Source organism: Nyctibius grandis, chromosome 3 (genome assembly GCF_013368605.1).
Source record: "Nyctibius grandis isolate bNycGra1 chromosome 3, bNycGra1.pri, whole genome shotgun sequence".
Lineage (NCBI taxonomy): Eukaryota > Metazoa > Chordata > Aves > Nyctibiiformes > Nyctibiidae > Nyctibius > Nyctibius grandis.
The window spans coordinates 77,951,950-77,971,104 of NC_090660.1; the positions used below are offsets into that span (position 1 = coordinate 77,951,950).

Here is a 19,155-nt window from a genome sequence, read left to right on the forward strand (position 1 = left end):
CCCGCCCGCGCCCAGCCCAGCCGCAGCCCCTCGGCGGCAAGCGGCGCCCGCCCCCCGCTCCTCCCTGCCCGCCCCTCCGCCCCCCGCCGGGGACCGCCCCCGCCCGGGGCCGCCGCTGGCGCCGCGGGGCAGGTGCGCGGCCCGAGGGCTGGCTGGGGTAGGGCTGGCTGCCCCTGCTCCCGCCCGTGGGTGGGCTTGGTGACCGGGAGCGACGGGGAGCAGGCGGTACCCACTGGGGGAGGGTGTCCGTGTGCCCGCCCCTCCCGGGGAAAGCTGCCCCCCCCGTGCTCGGGGACGCGCGTGTCTCGGGGCGGGGGAAGGCCGGGGTGCGCGCAAGCCGCGCCGGGGCCCCCGCGACGTCCGGTGCCCGGGGGTGGTGGGGCCCGGACCGGCCCGGCGGGCCTGGTGGCTCTGTGCTCGGGCTGCGTCACCTTGCCCTGCCCCCGCGCTGCTCGCCCCTTGGGCTCCCGGACAGGTTGCTGCCGCACCTGCCAGCGCCTGCAACAAGCAGGCAGAAGGAGAGCGTTTCCAAGTGGTACCTGTGACTTTTAATTTTATTTTTACTTTCTTTGAGCTTTAAGAGTAGTTTTAAACCGAAGTTGTTGCTGCAAGACCGCAGCCAAGTTGTGCTTTTTCCCTTTTCCAAATCACACACGGAGCCCACCTTCCCCAAGGGGCAAACCAGCAGTACCGCGGGTCGGGAAACACGGAGCACGGGGACGTGAGTGGTACCGAGGCCTTTCAAGGACAGCGCTGCTGGGAACTTGGTGAGGAAGCTCTCGTGCTTTCAGCCCCGTGGCCGTTGGGTGGCTGAATCGCTCTAAATCCTGCCAAGTGCTCCTTTGCCAGATACTTGATAATCAGATAAAAATGTAAGGGCAGATGACAGAAGAAACGCAGAAGCGTAGAAATAGCAGAGAAAATAGTGGAGAGGGGATGGAAATCTGTTGTCATAGGACATCTTCGCTTTTTGTTCTTTCGCAGTTATAGATCAGGACTGGGAGAAAATCTGAAAGAAAATGTTCCTCTTCAATGGGGATTTTGTTAAAAGCATGAATCATACTTACAAATTGTGGGGCATGGTACTATCTGGACAAGTGATTTGGAGAAGTGGGGAATTAGCAATGGTTATGTTAGTAGCAGTGAGTAAGAGCAGAAACTTAATTGAAAATGAAAGATTTGAATACAAACCATCAGAAATTGAAACAGTTAAGCTTCAGAAATTTACGCCAAATTCATTTCAGTTATAAGCAGTTTTGACTTAAGCCTAAATTAAATTAAAATATTACACATATTAAACATGCCCATTTAACTTGGGTAAATTTTCAAGCTTTGTGCTTCGCAGGACACTGTTCTGTGTATGTTTTTATGCCAGACTCGCACAGCTCAGTGCTGAAGTATCTCTGCTCTTTCCGGGAGTGAGTTGAGCACCATAACTGATAGATGCATCTTTTGTCTCTTCTCCCATCAGAGGAAGTGTGTGCTATAAAGCCTTGCTTCTGTTCCAACAAGGGGCTTTGGGATTTCTTGTTCTGCTTGAAAGTGCATAGGTAAAAGACTGCACACGCGTTTGCAGACACGCATGCAAAGAGAAAAAGACAAGATCAAAGACATGTGCCTTGTCCAAGAGAAGATGGGGAAGCTTTCGATGCCCCTTTGTGCCCTGGGAACTTTGTTCCATAGTTTTAGAATGTGGAAAACCAGACAAGAACGTCATTTCTGTTGCGCAGACATTATGCAGTCTTTCATGTGTCTTTGGACAAGGCTCTATGTTGTGCTGAAGTTAAGGACCGAGACCTTCATTGTGATGTGAGCTTGTGTAGAAGACTGGAGAAGTCTGAAAAGGTTGCAGTAGGTGGGATTGATGAAGAATATTTGGTTTGGTATCCTCTGAGTATTTCTTGAGCTCATCAGGTTTTACAGCCACCACATCTTGCATTTCTTAGTCAAGAAAAAGATTGGAAAGAATAGTGGTGATGGCGTGAGTGCTTTGAGGAGTTTACTATTTTCACTCTGTCAATCTCTTTTCTGTTTCCTTTCCTCTGACACAAGATAAAGCCCTGTCATGTTTTAACAATTTCAGAAGAGTGAAATGGTTTATATAGGCATGGGGAACTACCTGTTAGAAGTCAGAATGCCTATAGCTGAAATTGGTATACAATTAAACTAGTAATTGAGGTCCCCTGTTTATAATTGCGTGTTACTCTCTGAGCAGATTTTTATGTAGCACACATGTTGTTGTGGTTGAAGTGGAGCTGCTGAGCATTGGTTTTTATCTGTTGTGGGGCTAGTATTGCCTTACCCGGTGTTTCCGGGTGCTGTGCACACAATGGAGCTGTAAGGCTGGTATTGCCTCACACAATACTTCTGCACCCCATGCACACCAGGAACAGGACCGGCATGGAGGGGAGCAGAGGTGAGATGGGATGACTGGTTAGCAAGTCCAGGCAGCGCTTCCATGACTCAGCAAGGGAAGAGGTGGGTCCAATGAGGGACTGTGGGATTCCCCCAGCCCCTCCATGGGTCCGAGCTGCTCTTCTGAAGAAGCAGCCATGACCAGCTTCCTGCTGACCTGGCTAATAACCAAGGTTGTGCAAGTCCTTGCGTGCCCGGGTATTACGTTTGGCTTAGTATTGGTGAATTACTGGATTTGCTGTCATTTCCACCTGAATGGTTGTACTACTGAATAACTGGATCTGCCGTTGTAATGGCTTGAGTAATTGCACTACTGATGTATATGAGTTACTGTACTGTTATGTAGAGATAAATTGTTTATCCCTAAAGCTGTTGGTCTGATGTCTGTTATCGTATCCCAAACCTATAACTTTCTGGTGCTGCCTTAAGTTCTTACATCTGTACACTGGAGGGTATTGGACCATTGCATTAATGAAAGAAGTATCTGCCTGTTAGTCCTTTGTTTTACCCTCTTCATTTAGATTTTACAGGTTTAATATTAGATCAGATGAACCAACAAGATTGGATGGGACAGAGGTGAACAATGAAAATTTTAGGAAGGAATCATATAAATTTTCTTCTGTTACCACAAGTGTGTCTTTTTTTTAGTGACTTGCAAATGATGCTAAAATTAATGGTAATTTTGCATGTGGTTCATATTCCAGGTGTATTCATTTAAATGAAGTAATCAATTTAAATGAAGTTGATGCTTGATGACAAGATGAATTCATCACTGCCAGCCTTCTCTTACTATATTTTCAGCAGGGAATAAATTTTGACAGATGTGAGGATAGAAGTGCTTTGCAGAGAACTTTTAGCATCACTCAGCGAGGTCTTGATGATGTAAGAAGTCACAAGTGTCTCATTGCTGATGAGGTTGTAGATATTTTTTTTTTTGCTGACAGATTTTTCATTGATGAGCCTCAACTTTAGTTCGTGCCACTTTGTGTTTGCTTCTGGCCAGGGTGTAGGTGATGATCCTATGCGATGTGTAGCATGTATGTGTTAAATACCTTAGATCCATAGATTTTGTTTCCTTGGACACTTCCACCTAGTATCAAGTTAAAATTTTTTCTAAAGCTCCAAAGATGGAGGAAGTAAGCAGTTATAGGTAGATGAATGAGTTTACCTGTTTTTTCCAAAATAAATGTAATTGCTATCACTATTTTTTAAATCTGCCTTACAAGAGTTCTTTTCTGAAGTCTTTGATACATGTAATGTTCAGAAAATACAAGGTCCAGGTGCAGTTCATTTATCATTTACAAAAGTGCCATTTTTGTTGTGTATTGGCCAAATAGAGAAAGTTTGCCTTGAGTAGTTCTGTTGCTGTGTAAGTCATCACAGCACTAGGTCTGATGACACTGTATGTATGTAAAAACAGTGCTGCAGGGTTATATTTAAAAAGTCCTTGGTGCAGGGATGGTAGATGCAGTAGATGAAGGTATTATGCAGAGATTTAATATTAACTAGATACAAAGCTGCTGACTTTAAACTGTTAGTCTATAGATATCTGATGCATGAATAAAAAATTAGGCATATTTATTCTTACGCTTAAAAGCCTGATTCAGCAGGGAATTACTTTAAGTATTTAGTAATCCCATTTACTTCAGTGGGACTACACATGAGCTTTAAAGTAAACATCTGCAAGATCTCTGTGCTCAAATAAAGCAAAGCTCCAAAGAATGTTCTCAAGTACTTTGCTGAACAGAGGCAGGATGCTTAACTGATGAGCTCCATGAACTGCGCACATTGTATTGGATGAGTTCACACATGGGACTGCTGTGTGGGAGGCAGAAATAGAGAAGTAAAGGTAGTACGAAAGCCACAGTGTAGAAATTTTAAAGGCAAGTAGGTCTTTCTTGGCTCCACGTGAACAGCCACAACTTTTATGCCAATTTTTATGTCTGGAGTCTAAATTAACATTTATAAACAAATATGTTGTTGTCTGACTCCTAGGACAGGAACGTACCACTTTTTCTTACTATACTGTATATTCACGTAAGTTACTGTGAATACTGAAACAGTAATACTACAGGATTTTTTGAAAAAAAATCATATAATACTTGGGAAAGGTTGTGTTATGAAACTACTCTCCTAGCTGCATTGGTAAGTGTCAGTTCCACCTTGCACTTGAAGCTGGGAACTAGCCAGTAAGATAGTATATTTAATTACAGAGATATTATGCTTACTCAGTGAATACAGTTATTTTTTTTTGCAAAAGTGCTGATAAAGCTTATAAAAACAAAAATACAGATCCTTTTCTAACTTGAAAACAAGATATGTTCTGTATCTGGACTTCTATTTTCAGCGCTGTTCTAAGCAACTGAATTAGATTTTAAATAAAAATGTGGTTTAACTTTTTAAAGAAATGCAGTATTTATGTTCACCTTCTTTGTTCCTGAAGTGATTTTAACAGTGACGGAACTCTCCATACAAGTAAGATACAGTGTATTGGAGTGATTTTTTTTTAAATGTATAAAGATATTAGGTTATCTTGTAATGATGGTATGCAATAATTTTATGATTATGAGTACCTACGAAATTATGGAAAAAATGTGAAATGTTGTTTCTGGGTCTTGTCGACATTTAGTAATTTTGTTGTGGTTTTTTTTTTTTTTTATATGTCTGCAGAACAAAAATAAGTGCATTACTATACCTTAATCCACTTATAAAAAACAAAACCAACTCCAAATATGTTCAATTTTACAATGCTTGATTTGAAGAAAAGTGTAACATCATAATGATTACCCTAAATTACCACCCAAGTTACAGGTGGAAAGATCTACAAAATCAGATTTATCCCTAGCAAGTTTTTCCTAAATGGTGATCTGAATCCTGTACCTGCTGCAGCTCAAGTCTTGCTTCCTCAGGGACGATAGAAACGGTTTATTGTTTTCCTCTTTGCAGCAAATTCATAAATGTTTGAAGACAGATTGTCATGTCTTGCTTTAGCCCTTTTCTTTAGAGTAAGCAGGCTATATCTTTCATTATTTCCTCCTAGACCTCTGACTTACACTGTTGCTTTTGTCTGCACTTTCTCCAGTTATGTTGCATATTTGTTAAAGTCTGATTTTGAAAACAAAACACATTATTTGGCTAATATTGTGCCACACAGAAGTAGCATAATTCCGTATGACTCCCAAATGACACTATTCTTTTACACTGGTGCCAAGAATCAGCGGTATGATGATTCCTTCCCCTGCCAACAACAAAATGATATGTTGACTTGTTTTCAGTGTGTGATTTGCTGTTGTCCTAATCCTTTCCCACAGAATATTGCTTAACCAGTTGCTTCCCACATTGTATTAGTGAAGCTGTTTCATTCAGCAGGTATTCACTTGCATGCTTTTTTTTCTGCTTAAGATTACTTCCCCAGATTAAGAATTTTATGAATTTTAATACCATATTGCAGTTCCTCCCTGGTTTCCAAGTGTGCACATTTGCACATGCAATAACTGGACTCTTCCAAGATCAAAGTTATTAATGGACGTATTGAATGTGAAAGGATTTGATACAGATTTAGCATTTGATACATCCTTCAGCCATGGGACTTAAGAATTAATAACCATTACTTAGTAACTGTAAACAAAGTATACTCTCTTACCATAGCTTTGCCTAGATCACCTTTAATGAATGTCAGCAGCTTTGCTGAAGTCAAAATACATAATATCTCTTTTAGTGAAGGCTGAAACAAAAAAGCATTTAACATTTCAGTTTATCTCAGTGGTGCATCTGAAAGCTTTCCCTCTGTGCTGAGCAGTGACACAGCCCTTCCCTTTGCCTTCCTCCTGCTATGGGGCTGTCTTGTTGCCTTTTCTGTTCCTTCCTAACCAGGTCTCATTCTGTGATTTGGCCTTTCTGATTTTGCCCCTACATACATGCACTCTTCCCTAATATTCTTCCTTTAGTAATTTGACCTACTTTCTACTTGCATATACTTCCTTATGGTGTTTCAGGATCGCTGAAGAGCTCTCAATTTCCTTAAGTTTGTCTCGTGATACTCATCTTATTTTCTCTTCACATTGTATTTATGCCCTTCACATTATTTCTTTAAGAGAACAGATTGCTGTTTTTGGCATTTATAATAAAATAAAACCTAGTAGAGAGCGAATCTAAGTTTGTGGTTTTTACAAGACAGTCTTGGCCGACACTGGCTTGAGATATTCTCATGCCCCCAGCCCTCCATGCTGCCAGCACAACTGTTCCTTCAGTGAGCTGTGATTTGGATCAGGGAACCAATCCAGCTTAAAAATAATCCAGCAAAAAGATTTATTTTTATTTTCCTTTTACAGCTGAATCATTTGCTCTGTATGCAGCGTGTCTATACAAACAATTGCCCTAATGCAATTGTAAGCATCCAGAAAAGCTGGCAGCTTTACAGTTCACCTCTTTTGTTTTTAATTCCATTCTCTTTTCCTAGGAATTATAAATAATATTTTCCCATAATCTTTCACCCAAGTTGCCTCAGTCTTGCATTCTCAGTCAGTTTACTCCTGTTGGTTAAAAGGAAAAGATATTCCAGACTTGACGTAGTCACTCATCTGCTGAGTAAAAAAAGTTTTGCCTGTAACATGGTACTGTAATTGCCCTGTAGCACCTTCCCAGCAGGTCCCTCGGTTGTTGCAGTCCTCCGTCTTCACCCTGGTCTGTGCTATGAAGAACTAGCAGCAGCACCCAAAGCTCTCGAGTCCTGCACCATTGTGTCCTACAGAGATTCCAGATGCCTGAGGAGGTCCATGGTCTGATTGAAGCTTTTCCTGTTGTTTGGAGCATTTGTATTAGCTCTCATGTCAGGTAAGAATTGGGATTGTTTCACATTTTCTTAGTGGTGTGCAAAACATCTCTCTCTCCTGCTTGGATGTGTATTTTTGCGGCTTTGCTTTGTTCTAAATTGTAGGAATGTCATACCTTTGTGATCTTAATTCTTCTGGTAATTTTTACATAAATTAGCTAATGAGTTAAATAATTTTCATACATGTTGCTTTAATACCAGAGGAAATAAAGTTCAGCAGCCTTCCTCACTGCTCACCACACTGCCATTTTTCTGAATACCTCTATTGAGAGCCACTTATATCTTCCCAGAGATCTAGGCCTTTTGCCATGCTTTAGGCCACCTATGCATTGAAAATCCTCCTTCATTAGTTAGCAATTTCATCACCAGTGATTACAGACCTTCACAGAGGTTGTGGTAAAGAGAATTTCTTCAGCAGACAGATGGTCCCAGCTCTGCAGTTTCCGTCTCTGCAGCATGACGCTGGTGGAGGAGACCAGAGCTCTGTGGGTCATGCCAGGCCACTTCTGCAAGGGTGAGGTCACCTCGAGAAGGCACCCATCCCAACTTTTGTGGGGGCTGCAGTTCTTCAGCTGCTTCCTGTACCTTGCAGTTCCTTATGATCTGCCTTGATTTTATCTGGCAGATTTTATCAGACATAGGGATGAGGCCCTGTGTCTGTCTGCATTCATATCTAATTCTGTCTTAATATGGGGTCTGTCTTGTGAATTTCATTGTTTTTTTCTTCTTATAAAAATTGAAATGCCTTTTTTTTTTCCTTTAAAAGTGATAAGTTAATGTTAAAATAGCAATTAGACACGATATTTCAAATTTTAAAAACCGTGTTGATGGCCACAGCTATTAGCACACACTCTTGGTTATGCCGTGCTGGAGCAGAACAGAACAGCTGTTGCATTTCACCAATGAACTGGTGTTGGTGCTTATTATACCTTGGATAGTTGATTAACTTCACGTAAGAATCTGTTATTTTCTTCTGAATGAATGCATATGTGAAATGAATTGAAAATCATTGTCATTCTGAACATAACTTACAGGTACAACCTTGGTGGGTTTTGTTTGGGGTTTTTCTAGATGATGATGGAAAAAACAAGGCAAATGCTACCAGACATTCAAAAGCTGAGCTCTTTGCTCTTTGATGATGAAATAATATGGATATTTTTTTTGCCCAGTGTAGTCTCTTTCAAGATTTGTTTCTATTAACAGAGTCCTCAATAAAGGAATTGAGCTTTATAGGACACTACCATGAGGCTAAGCAGGCTGCGCTGCAAAGACCTTTAACAGAAAGCTACTCCCTCAATCTGCTTAAAATTTGGTGAGGATAATACGGCTTGCTCTAACTGATTTTTGATAAAACAGTAAAAGACAAACAGATGCTTGTTATGCCTGAGTTGATAAATGCATCCTATTGATAAGTTTCTTGTGCTTATCCAGGAATATTTGTCCTGGGGGAAAAAATTGTTCTCACCACAGCTAACATGCAAGTTAATCACCTAAACATATTTTGATGTTTAATTTTACAGGAAAAAATACAGCAAGGGTTAGTGCATCATAATCAGCCTAACCAATGAATTAAAACTCCTAGCTGGTATAAGATTTCTTTTACTCTTGGTTTGCCTCTATTCTTTTGGCTTTTTAAAATGCTGGAAACATGATGTCATGATGTTTTTGTATGATGCAGAAACCTATTCACCATGTGTATTACACTATTAGCCCCTTTTGCGTCTTGAAAACTGGCCTTCTTAGCAAATACACTTAAAGTAATATTGTATTGCTGCAAAATAGTTTTCTATTTGTGCACTGAAATTTCAGCTTAAAGATTAGATTCTGCTCTTTGGAAGACATAACCACCAAAGCAGAATTTTGGATGACTTTCTCTCTATTCTGCAGGTGCAGTACAGTTTTTATGCTCTTTTGGTGAAGTCCATGAATTTGTGTTTGCAGCTCTACATGTGAATACGTTATGTCTATCCCTGCTTCTTGCAAGTATGAGATGGACATTAGACAAATCAGTATTTGCATTATTTTTTTTCTAAGGACAAATTGATTGGGAGGTTTTGAGCCCTACTTTTTTTTAATAGAAAACACCTCATGCTAGGTGTGGAGTTTAAAACAGTCTTACTAATATTCTTTATCAAAGCATCATCCTTTAGTAACTGCTGTTGTCATAGTAAACAAAATCCTTCTATGTAAAAGTTTATGATCTTGCTGCAGTAGGTCCTTTATGAAAAAGTAGCCATTATTTTGAGTTTTTGTAACCCAATGCTGTGTATTCAGCATGCAACAGTGAAATTTAATCTAAGTTTCATGTAGAATATAAAAATACCCCTTCTCTGACAATGTCTGCTCTAATCACGGAGTGTGTATCATCCTAATAATATACAGTGTGTTTGAAAAACAATTATATGATGTTCTGTTATGTCTGAATACATAATAAATGTAATTGACTTATAGAATAATCAAGTGTATTCAGTTAGGCATGTATATATCATTAAGTCTTTCACTTGTAGGTATGCCTAAAACAAGCTGTGCTATGAAGTCCATGGTAGTGATCACCTTAGTTCATGTTTTAGTTTATTAATTTTAAAATTTGGCAATGTCATTAACCTGCATGATATTTGGGTATGGTAGATACAAAGTTTATTTCAGTTTATTTGAGAACTAAAACTAATTTTGAAATTCACTTGTTTCATATGATAACATTGCAAAATTTTTGTTAATTCACCCACATTTAGCCATGTGGTATTTTTGCTTAGATGAGGTTCTGTCATGAAAACAAAAAATGTAATAGAGCTGGAGGACTGTGGTTCTGTGATACGGCATGCTAAAGTTAGAGAGGGGGGTTGCAGTTTTGTTTTCATGTATAAAGGGATATGGTTTTGGTTTTATGTGATTTTGAGACTGTGGTTTTTGTCTAACTAATGAAACTTTTAATGAGATTTGATTTTTAACAGCTGAGTGCTCAGCATATTTGGAAAATTGAGCCTAATGAAACACTTAAAAAATGTCAGTCATTTTTGAAAATTCATTATATCAGGGTTTTCCTACCCAAAATGTCAGTATCCAGAAAGTGAATGAATTGGGCACTATGCAACTTTGTGATTCTCCAGTTTTAGTGCTGAAAATTTTTTTGAATAGGCTTAAGAGAAAAAAGAAATTGTGACCTTTTCTGTGCCGTATGGTCAGTGTCATGTTTCTAGGTTTGGTTTTTTTTAATATCAGCAAAATGATAACATTTGAAGTATCAAAAATGTGCATGTCATTTTAATCTGAAATCTTGTTGTTTTTTTTTTTTTCCCTTCTCTTTTACAAAGCGTAGCACAGATCTTCTGCTAGGTTGGGTGTCATCAATCACTGGAAGTGCCTGGCTCATTCTGCTGTCTGCTGAGTGAGCTTTGGTTTGTATACCTAGAAGCTACTTGCCTCAGTTTGGAAGAGGTGATCCTATGTGCATGATTGCTTCCAGAAATGTAGTATTTTTTCTTCCCTGTTTTCACAGGTTTTGGGAGACACAACTGCTGTCCACGTTTGGAGGTGTTGTGCAGAGCTAGAGCTACTGTGTTGCCGCCAACCTGAGTTAAGATTGAATTTATGGGGACAGATAGGCTTGTGCCTCCATACTAATTTGAATTATTTTATATATCTTTTATTTTATATTTTCTTTATCTTCTTACGGTTTGATTTTTTTTTTTTAAAATGTAACCTAATTGTCTAATCTATGTAGACTACAAAATGTTTAACATGATTATTGAAATAAGCATATGTGTGTGTGTGTATGATGAAGTTATTAAAATGTAAATCTTCAATATGCAAGTAAGCTTGCTACCAGTAAATTTTGTTTTATTTCATCCTGTCATGCTTGGAGTGAGTGTTGAAAGACGAACGGGCAAGCGTTGCTCAGCCAGAGGGGAGAAGCACGTCATACAGCCCCCAGAATAGCATCGGCAATAAATATGGTCATGCTGTTCTTCCCCGAGATAGACCCAGATCACATTCATAGCACCCACCGGGTCTGCTGGCTACCAGACATTCAGGGCCTTTGATGAAACATTTACAAATGCAGCTGCAGTTCGGAGGGATCTTCTGCCGGCAGTGAAGAAGCTGACATCAAGAAAAGGGGAGGAAACGCGATCACAAGCCAGGGAGTTCAAACAAAATGCAATTTAGGGGGAATACAAATTTAATCACAGTATTGAAACACTGCTCCAAGTTATGAACCGTGTTCTTGTTAGACTCCTTTTTCATGTTAACTTGATTATGTTTTCCAGTGACTTTGAACCACTAAAGTGGGAAGCTTTTGTAGAGGAGGAAAAGTAGACTGAAAAATGGCTCTTTGTTCAACTGTCTCATGTTATACACAATGTCAAAACTGGAATTAAAATGTCTTATAAAGTGAAGTTAGAGGCTGAGATTAAAGTTTTTCCCAGTTCCAGTTATTTCTTACTTTGTGCAATACATTGAAATAAAGTAAGATAGCCCTGAAGGTCTGCGGCAGTGGCCTATCTAGCATGTTAGACGGAAAATTTTAATTACTCAAGGTCAAGAAGAAAAGGTGTTAATTTCTTCATCTTGAAAAGTTAGATTATCCCCTCTGGGCCAAAAAGATATTCTCACTTCCTTGTCCCTAAGCTCTGTTCATATTGACTCTTCTATTAATACAGCTTCTATATTTTTTTTAATGTTTGTATTTTGCTCTGAGGACTGTAACACAAGTCAAATTCTGCCTTTGTGTTTTGGCCGCTGGACTTGATAGGACACTACAGGAATTAAACAGAGGCATTGCGTCTTCCTCTACCCCCCTGCCAGTTTATGCGTCTCTCTAAAATTTGAAAAGCTCGCTTCAGCTTCTGCAGCTTCTCTCCTCTGGCTTTGCCTCCCCACCCGCTGCATTAGCTAGGGTGTTAGTGGAAAGGGTTTGTTATTTCAGACACATACCATCGCCTGCTGCACTCGCTTCTCCCCTGCGCTTGCACAGGGCACGGAGACAGCTTCATACTTTTATTTGTATCAGTTACACACACAGGATTTAAATTCATCCCTTTCTCTGTTTAGACTTTTTTTTTTTTTTTTGTCAGGTAACTCCGTAAATGCTAAATAGTAAGTATTACTGCCTTCAGCTGGCACTAATATACTACATCTATTTTTTTTAAGAAAACCTTATTGAACAAAGTGTGACGAGGCAAGTGTGTTTTCAGAGCAGTAGCTCTGGTATTTGTTCTCTATTTGTGAGTGACGTTATGCAGTTGAGAAAAAATCATGCCAGCGTGTTTCAGTCAGTGCCAAAAGAACATAGACAGCAATTCAGTGCCCAGATCTATTGCTGCCCAAAACTGTATCTTGTCCTATTTATACTTTCACAAACGAGGGTCTTGCTTACAAGAGGAGTTAGGTGAATGCTGTGTTCGTGTGCTATTTGCTAATGAATTTGTCCAGCTGTTTTACATTCTGCTGTTCTTTTATTTCAAGCATTGAAAATCTAAAGTTTTAAGTGGTATAGATAGTTTGTAACTATCAAGTCAAAGAATCCCAGTTTCTTAAATTATCGTTACTCGGGTTGGAGTTAACTTCACTGGAAATACTTGGGTACCAAAAAAATACCTTTGTCTACAGAGCAAGAGAGTTGACCGTTTCTTGCTATTCAGTACACCTAAACCACAAATATTGATTACTAAACTCTTAAACACTTAAACTATGTTTAAGATTACTAAACTGTTAAACACTTAAATGATGTTTCAGAAATAAGACTCATCTACAGACTAAAAGAATAATTTAAAGTGGAATCAGTTTGGATCAGGACTCAAATTCAGGGTTTACTAACTGGTATCAACTAACAGTCCAATTCTTTTGTGCTTTTTCATCAACACTTGCCAAGGGGCTGAAAAACTCAAAGAGCAATCATCAATCAAATATAGAGCAGCAGTTTTGTTAAAGAAAAACAGGAGAAGAAATTAAAATATTTTTGGAGGCCTAACAAAATAGCATCCTGATGTCTGTCCGGAGAGAGTGGGAGATGTGTAGTGGGAACTCCGAGACACCCTTCGTCAAGCGCAGAAATGAGAGCTGGTACTGGAAGTCATGCACATGGAGGGCCCTCCACTGGGACATAGCAGGAATAAAAATTCCAGTTGACTAATACAAATGTAGTGAGAAGTGGAACTTAATGAAAATTTTTCCAGCTTTCAAAATTCAGTAAATACAGTAAATTGATATATCATAACTGACCACTACAGTTTCCTTTTTGTTTCTGCCATACTATAATTTGAAAAGACACTTCAATACTGGTACGTGATTTATGTGCATTAGATTGGAGGGAAAAAAATGTTTCTCAGTAAGAGAAAGTATTCTGCCCATGCTTATGGCCCTCACCCCTGTGTGAGCAATCATGAGCCAGGTTACCCAGTCGGCCCTGATGACTTTCCTGGGGTGGTGTGAAGCCCACGGATGGCGCAGGGCAGAACAGCCTCCATCCTTGTTGCTGTGCTGGCACAGGATGCTCTGGAACAGAGGGTGACCTAAGCTTTTTTGTACTTCCATCTAACACGGATGTCTGACTATTGCATGAAGTGAGATTTCAAGGAGGCTAATTGAAATATTTTGCCTGTTACTGTTTGGTTTTTAGTCCAGGCTTGCACAAAGGTAATGAGCAAACAGCAAGAATTAACGCTGAAGAAATAAGAATTTTTGTGTTGTCTTAATGATTAATGTTGTTGAAACTAATGGTTCTTCCTCAGTGGCAGCTATTTTTTTACTTGTCAGTGAAAATGTTTGGAAGTACATGATAATCCTTTGAAGTATTTTAAAACTATTTTTGTGAGGAGTTGGCTGAAAAAGATCAAATGTTTAGTTTAACTATTATTAACTTATAAAGTTTTCACAACATTTTCAATAGAAAGTGTAACGAAGATTTTTAGAAATTTTTGAAAATGGTTAAACTTAGGGCTTGTTTCAGGGATGGAAATAATCTGATTTCTGTAAGTTTTCAGGAAAGATCTTTTAAAATAATTATTTTCCAGTCAAAGAAAATACTGCATGAGAGTTCAAAGGACATTTTACAAAATTGGATTTAACCCCTTAGATTGCCTTAAGGCTTTCTGTGCTTGGTTGTGATCCCAGTTACTGGATCTTTGTATTTTGCAGTGTCATTGTAGTAGAATTTGAACAGGCCTAAGACCTGATATATGACCCATTGAAGTCAGTACAAATCACCACACTATCTTTGGTGGACTTTGTTTCAGCATCTAAATAATCTATTTTACTAGCTCAAAGTTGCATGCTCTGTTTTTGGCTACAGGCAATAGCTGGAAGATACTATTTTTCACATTCATTGTTTGTGCTGTGGTAATATGTGAATTTTTTTAATGGGCAGCCAAAACTCATTGTGCTAGACAGTGGTGTGCAAACATGTAACGTGATGGCAGTCTTTGCTCAACAAAATGTCATCACTGTTAGATTAAAACCAGTATAAAAATCAACACCTGGATATTGTGCACAGAGGTACAGAGCACAGGAGCATTTTTTACTATAATTTTTACTCATGTGAGTTACACATCTAAGTTAATGTGAGGGAAGATGAGCATGTGAAGTGATGATACAGAATTGTTCCTAATAGCTCAGTAATGATCAAGTTCCCTAGCCAGCATATTACACATATGCAGAGACAACAAACATGGGCAAGTACATAAAAAAATGTTTTAGATCTTTTTAATTTGGCTGATATGTTAGATTTTATAATTCGAAGATGCTGTTTGTATAAAAGCTTGAGGAGTGATAGACTGGATAAAGCTGTAATGATAATACCTAGATTTTAAGGTTTATAGCTAAGAAATTGCCCTTTTTGTTCCTTATGTAAATATATTAAATGTATTTCTCTGATTGATTAAAAAGCCTGATATTCCAATCATCAAAACTGTTTAAGTTTTTATAGCATTAGAACAGTTAATATTTTTGTTATATCTCAAGAACTAGAAATGTACGCAATCACTACTAACTATTTTGAAATAGGCTTACTATAAAACTACTAAGAATAATTTTACATAAAAAAATTAATTATTAAGCAGTATTTCCGAAGTACTGACATATGAAACTTCTGCATGGAACAGGTTGGACTACAGTATTTAGGGAAAACTTAGGCAGAATTTTGTGGTGAAATTCCTGAAGAAAACGTAGTATGATATGTTAAGTAACTTTGAAAGTGACTAAATAAGTTCTATTAATAGGTGGATTTTTTTGGATGTAAAATGGTAACTCAGTAATTCTATTTCTTGAAAATACGCATCAGCTATCTAGGATTACTTAGGTTGGCATCCTTCCATGGTTTTAGACGCAGTTAAATTAGGGCATAGATAGTCTCAACTGTGACTGTCAAGATGTAACTTTGCTTTCGTTGTTTCTAAAGGGTTACATATCTAATTCATCAGTTGTATTAAAGACAGTTCTTGTGTCAATATTAAACCTCACCTGTGTATGTGAATTCAATACTGTGGTTTTTTTAACTCATGTCATCGCCAGTAATGCAGCGTCTGCAACTGGAATTTAGCCAATAACTATTGATGACAGAAAGTCCAGAATAGAACCCATCTTACTTTCCCAACCAGTATTAACTCCTGCACCACTGTCAGTTAGGCCAGTCCTGCACTTGGAACTGAACCGATGCATCTGTTAATGATGCATACATACAATCCAGCTAATTTTCAGCTATAATGGCTCTGGCTGCACAGAAAAAAGCAAGAGATTTTTTTTCCCCCTGTAATCTAATCAAATTTGGTTTTCAATATGCACAGAAAAAAATCTGATAAGAAATAAATTGTCATTTTTTACTGACAGCAATAACTTCTATGACATATCTGGCCTAGATGTTTCCTGACAGTATCATGGTGTGAGTGGTGAAGTAAGGAAGAAAACAACCAGAATACTGATTTCCAGCTCTTTGACCGAATTTATACATCAGCTTATTGAGTTGATTTTGGTACAGCTTATCTGTTATTAATACCTGTAGATGTTATTTTCTTTCCATGATGTAAACATGTGCATAAAAAAACCTTGTAGAGGGGGGTATATATATATATTTTGTAAGCATGTACAGGGTGCTAAAAAATGCCCAAGAGAGGCCACATGGAGAAACAGAGCAATAATATCAGTATGGTAAGAAAAGTGATCTATCACACAGCGCTAGTGGTCTGCTTGCAAAAGCAACGCGCCAAGATGCAGGTCAGATGTGCAGTTGCATGGCTTTGTGCCTTGCACTGCTTTTGTATCCGTGACATTTACACATTAAAAAGCACCTTTACAGAGACTTAACTTTTCATTTCAGTTGTCTAAAGCTTTGTGTAAATGCGTGTGGAACAAGGTTTTCCAGGATGCTGTGAGCTTCTTCATAACCTGGCCCTTTTGCTTGCTTTTCTTCCTGTACGGGAAGGTGGCGGGGCTTGGGAGCAGACATAGGTGGATCACAGAATCACAGAATTGTCTTGGTTGGAAAGGACCTTTAAGGTCATTGAGTCCAACCATTAACCTAACGCTACCAAGTCAACCACTAGAGAATATCCCTAAACAATATCCCTAAGTGCCACATCTACTCGTCTTTTAAATACCTCCAGGGATGGTGACTCTACCACTTCCCTGGGCAGCCTGTTCCACTGCTTAATAACCCTTTCCGTGAAGAAATTTTTCCTGATATCCAATCTAAACCTCCCTTGGCGCAGCTTGAGGCTGTTTCCTCTCGTCCTATAGCTTGTTACTTTTGGGAGAAGAGACTTAACACCCTCCTCGCTACAACCTCCTTTCAGGTACTTGTAGAAAGCGATAAGGTCTCCCCATAGCTTCCTTTTCTCCAGGCTAAAAAAACCCAGTTCCCTCAGCCGCTCCTCATAAGACTTGTGCTCTAGACCCTTCACCAGCTTCGTTGCCCTTCTTTGGACTCTCTCTAGCACCTCAATGTCTTTCTTGTAGTGAGGGGCCCAAACCTGAACACAGTATTTGAGGTGCGGCCTCACCAGTGCTGAGTACAGGGGGACGATCACTTCCCTAGTCCTGCTGGCCACACTATTTCTGATACAAGCCAGGATGCTGTTGGCCTTCTTGGCCACCTGGGCACACTGCCGGCTCATTCAGCCGGCCATCGATCAACACCCCCAGGTCCTTTTCCACCAGGCAGCTTTCCAGCCACTCTTCCCCAAGCCTGTAGTGTTGCATGGGGTTGTTGCGCCCCAAGTGCAGGACCCGACACTTGGCCTTGTTGAGCCACATACAGCTGGCCTCGGCCCATCAGGATGGGTAGGTGCTCGTCCTGAAGAAAAAAGCATCAGCCCTGTTTCTTCTCCAGCATCTCCGAAGGAAGAAGGCACTTTGCATCGTATTTTTGGGAAAGGGAGGCCTCGTGTGGTCAGTCTCAGAACAGCTGCCGGGATGGAGCCGGGGAGCCCAGCCGCCAGCGCTCCCCCCGCAGGGTGCCTGCGCGCCCGCCCTCGCCGGAGCTGCTGTTCGGGCAAGCCAGGACGGTAAACGTGGCCATCCCGGTGGTATTTCATCGCAATACCCATGACTAGGCTAAAGGATGAAGAAACACCCGAGTATGATTGCAGCTGCTCTGTTATTGAGTAGGTCAGAAGTAGGAAATACTGTTCTCACTGGTCCTTTTTCCCTTGTTGTGTTAGAAGATTGATATCTTTCCTTGCCTTTCTAGGCATCTAAAACAGGTAACAAAACATAACTCGAACTCAGAAGTCCGTGTTTGATATTAAACTAACTAGTTGAACAAGAGAATTGAAATGGAGCAGTGGTCTGTCTGGCAACTGACAAAACGACAACATTTTGATTCAAAGGCAAAATTAAGGAAAAAAAAAACCTGAAAGAGTGTCTAGTGCATGTAAATTTCAAAACAATAATGTCTGAGGTAGCCAATACTCAGTTCTTTGCCTTGAGATACTGTAAGATCTAGCTGTGAGGAACAGTACAGCAACCCAGGTAGAGACTTGTGAGAATACCTGTGTGTCAGCGAGTCATAGGTTAAAGCCCTAGTACACAAGAGGCTATCCCAGCACTCTTACCTTAGACACCTGTCTTGGAGAGAAATAAATCCAGTCCTAATGCATTTCTTTCATTCCTTTGACTGCATTCTTATTATCAATTCTAAGCACGTTCTCCAACTTTTCAAAGAATTACAATTAAATTAAATTCCCCCAAAATGTAGGATTTACCATCAGTAACACACTGACAACTATCAGCTGGGATTTGTGAGAAGCCTTTCATCATGTCTGCCCTTCTAGAAGAGATGATTTCGGTCTGTAACTGGCTGGGAGTATTCTCTGGGGAAGGCACAGGGCTGCCCTTGAGACCACTCACGTGAACAGTGCAGGCCTGGAAGCTGGCTCTTTTGTTTCTTCCTTTTGATTTATAAGATTTGTCCATTACCTTGCCTCTTTCAGTGACTTAAATCCATTCCCTTGCTTAACATTCGTCAAAATTTCCCTTAAAATCAAATGTACTTGTTATTGGGATGTAGCTTTTGACATACTAGGTTCAGGTCTTCAGGATACTAATGGCAGGATTCATCTGGGATATACAAATTGCATGTGGGAGTGGGTTATCAGGATCACCTGAAGTAGTCGCCTTTATTGTGGATCGAGCAGTCAGGATGAAGAGAACAATATTCTGGACTCTGTAATGTCACCATGGTTTTTAGCTTGCTCATCTCCCTCATGCAGCAGATAGTGTCTCATGGACGTACCATCAGTGATTTCATCTTCTAAACTATTGTCTCCAGCGTGAGAGACAAAGGAAGCATTTTCTGATGATGGAAGCTAGTGTTTGTTATTAGATGAGTTTCAGTACCCTGTTTCACACAGGAAAAAAAACCCTGCAAAACTGTTCATTTTTTCTAATTTTGTCTAGAAAAAAAATAATAATGGAGAAGC

At 39.7% G+C, this 19,155-nt stretch overlaps 1 long non-coding RNA gene across 4 annotated transcripts; it reads left to right on the forward strand.

Moving 5' to 3' along the window:
• The first annotated feature begins 107 nt into the window (after positions 1 to 107).
• Positions 108 to 11,640, forward strand: LOC137660890 (uncharacterized). Of its 4 annotated transcripts, none has more exons than XR_011047799.1 (4): positions 108 to 767; positions 1,472 to 7,248; positions 8,450 to 8,558; positions 10,558 to 11,640. It is a non-coding gene; the product is annotated as an uncharacterized lncRNA (long non-coding RNA). The 4 variants fall into 4 exon arrangements; XR_011047800.1 differs by having other exon boundaries at positions 10,563 to 11,640; XR_011047798.1 differs by having other exon boundaries at positions 10,743 to 11,640.
• The last annotated feature ends 7,515 nt before the right edge of the window (positions 11,641 to 19,155 follow it).